The following is a 3,475-nucleotide window of genomic DNA, read 5'->3' as shown; positions in this document are numbered from 1 at the left end:
TTATTACAACCAGAAGGAAATTAGGGTAACAGAGGAATAAAGAGGTAGTAAGCTCTTTAGAAGGAAACTTTAAAAATTGGGTAATATAGATAATTTAGTTTTTAGCTTACTTTCTCAAAAGACTGAATTCAACTGATTTCTTTTTGTGCGGGTGTGTGTCAAAGATGGTATACTCAAAACTGCTCTGAGAATGAGCTGTGGAATTCAAGTCAATTCATCAAGTATTTATTAGGTTTTGCATTTATTTTTATAATAATATGTGCTCAAACTTCTTCAGTCTAATAAAGTATATTATGAAAACTCACAGCTAACATTACATTCAATGGTGAAAAGCTGAATGTTTTTTCCCTGAGATCCAAAACATGACCCTTCTGCAACTTCTGATAAATATAGTGTAAGTTCTAGCCATGACAATAAGGCATGAAAAAAATATAAAAATATACATATTGGAATTGAAGAAGTGAAACTATCCCAGTTCACAGATAACATGCTCTTATATACGATCATGTACATAGAAAATTCTTTAGGAATCCACTGTTAAACTTATTAGAACTAATCAAGAAGCTCAACAAGGTTGTAGGATACAAGAACAATATCAATTGTCATTTCTATTTCCAGTGTGGATTTGATCCCTGGTCAGGAAGCTAAGATCTCACATGCCACAGGACCAAAAAAATAAAACACAAACAGAAGCAATATTGTAACAAATTCAATAAAGACTTTTAAAATGTTCCACATCAAAAAACTTTTTTAAAAAATGATAAAATACTTAGTATTTAACATAAAAATCTGAACTCTGGAAACTATAAAACATTAACTGGGTTGAAAGAAGATAAAATAAATAAAATGTTAGCTTGTGTTTGTGGATTAGAAAATTTAATATTGTTAAGATAAAAGTACTCCTCAGTTTCATCTACAGCTTCACTGCGTTCCTGATCAGAATCTCAGCTAGACTTTTCATCAAAATTAACAAGATGATTCAAAACTGATATGGAAATGCGAAGAACCAAGAATAGCCAAGAAATCTTGCAAAAGAAGAATAGAGTAAGAGGACTCATGCTTCTCAATTTTAAAACTTATTGCCAGGCTATGGTAATTAAGACACAGTGACATCAATATATAGACAATGGAACAGAGAATCCATATTTAAGACTATTTGTGATCATTTGATTTCACCAATGCTACCAAGATTATTTAGTGAGAAAAAAAATCATTTTTCCAACAAATGGTGCTAGAGCAACTGGATATCTGCTTGCAAAATCCCATTATACATGAAAATTAATTCAAAATCAATCATAGACCTATATATGAAAGACCTAAAATTATAAAACTTAGAAGAAAACATCAAGTACATCTTCATGAACTCAGGATTAGGCAAAGCCTTCTTAGACACAACACCAGAAGTGCAAGGGGGAAAAAAAAAAGATGAATTGTACTTCATCAAAATTTTAAATGTTTGAACAAGATGGTGGTGAGGAATTTCTAGCATTTTCTCCCAACCAGAAACATCGTTTTGAACAACCATCCACACACACAAGATATTTTCACAAGAGCTAAGGGTTCCAGATATGGGATTATAGTATGTGGTAGGAGGATAGATAAGACATAGTGAAAAGAGTGCAAAAGATAGTTTTATATTATTTCCATCACCACTTCCTTAAAACCCAGACAGCCCAGAGAGGAGAAAGGCACTCTGTCTGTGTAAGAAGGAAAGTAAAAGCACCCAATCTCACCATAGACCCCAGCATTAGACTAGCTGTCACAGGCTCACAGGCCCAGAAGGCTCCAGTAAGCCCAGGCTCCCAGCCCACTTCAATGCCAGACAACACGCCCTGGACTTAGATTCCAGGCTGTCTCACATGAACCCAGGCTCTTGATCTAGCCCAGTGTTAGACCAGTTCCTATGGCTCCAGTCCCCAAGCTAGCTCCCACTCATATGGGTTCCCATCCCATCCCATCCCAGCACCAGGTGGTCCGTCATAGACCCCACCAACCTCCAGGCTGTGCCCTGTGGTGTCAGGCTCGAGGCTCACCACCTTGCCAAGCCCGCACACTCATTCTCTAAGTCCAGAGACAAAAACAAAACAAGGAACTATTATTATTTCCTGGTCTTTATACATTCTCTCAGTTTCTACATTTCATACCTTTAGCCATGCTTTCTCCCTAGCTTAAAGAGATTTTCCCCAACTCTGATCTCCATATAGACAAGTCTTATCAATGCTTCCCATGTTAAATGTTACCTATTTCAGGAAGCCTCCAAGCCTGGAGCAATCTATAAACAACTATCAATTTCTCATCTATAAACAACTATCAGTTTCTCATCTATAAACAACTTCAATTCTTTATTGCTATCTTTTTCTATAGCATTTTGAGACCATCTGTTATAATTATTTGTCACTCTGTCCTATTCCATTTCTTATATCTTGGTTCCCAGTAATGGATATAGCAGCTAAGGAACTGTGTTTTGGCCAAGATTGTTCTGTCACTTCTAATGTTCTCTCACTGATCAGTCATTTGTGTTTATTCTATGAATGGGATGTCTTTTGTCATTTTATGTATTTATTCATATTTTCTGCCTGTTGTTCTACTGTACCTCTTATTAATTATGCAGTAGCACACACCTGAGCCTTGGGTTTTGACCCAACAAAGGCAACGGTAGGATGGAGCCAGTTGAAATTTCTTTGGGAAGCTTATTTTTGTCTCAGTGAATCCTGTTGAGGTGAGTGATGGAATATCAAAGAGGAATGGAGGATTTGGAGGGGAAAACACTTCCCCTTGTCCCGTGTCCAAGACTAGAATGAGGAATCACGGGATGGCTTTCATTTGCAGCCTTCTGAACTGCAGAATGAGTTTTAAAGTATTTACATACATTAGACAGAAGCAGGAGAGCTTCCAGCTTCTGGCAGAATGTCTTCTCAATTAAAATGAATTCAGAGAAAAGCAGACTGTCGGGTGATGGCATTTGCATTTCAGATTAACCAACAGGCCTATACAAACTCCATCGGCTGGTCAGCTATTGCTGATAGCTTAGGACATCCATGCATTGTCAAAGAGGACTTACTGCAGCTAAACACCTCCACACCCTCTCCAACCTAAATTCCCAGCCATGATCTGGATTTAAAGTGCAGCTTTAGAACTGGGAATGATTTGGCTTCAAATAAAGTATCTAGGTAACTTAAGAAAAATCTATATTTCTTTCCATTTTACCATAATATAAAGTTTTCATCCAGCCCCATGAAACTCAAATCCTTGTACTGACATGCCAATCCATAGTTCAGAAAATTTGAGTTTTAAAGATTGGAAATGTACTAAGTTAGTTTCCCTGACATTGCAGTTGGTTGCTCACATGCCCCTTAGGTTTTCTTCCCAAATGTACTATGAGTTTAAAATCACTTGTGCCCTGTAAATATAATCAGCAAATGCCACTGGGGTATGAAAGAATCCAGGACAACAAAAACCAGCATGCTGTAAGATA

Source organism: Oryx dammah, unplaced genomic scaffold, assembly GCF_014754425.2.
Source record: "Oryx dammah isolate SB20612 unplaced genomic scaffold, SCBI_Odam_1.1 HiC_scaffold_11050, whole genome shotgun sequence".
In the NCBI taxonomy this organism is placed as follows: domain Eukaryota; kingdom Metazoa; phylum Chordata; class Mammalia; order Artiodactyla; family Bovidae; genus Oryx; species Oryx dammah.
The sequence above is the reverse complement of the archived record's forward strand: the minus strand, read 5'-3'. Positions refer to the sequence as shown.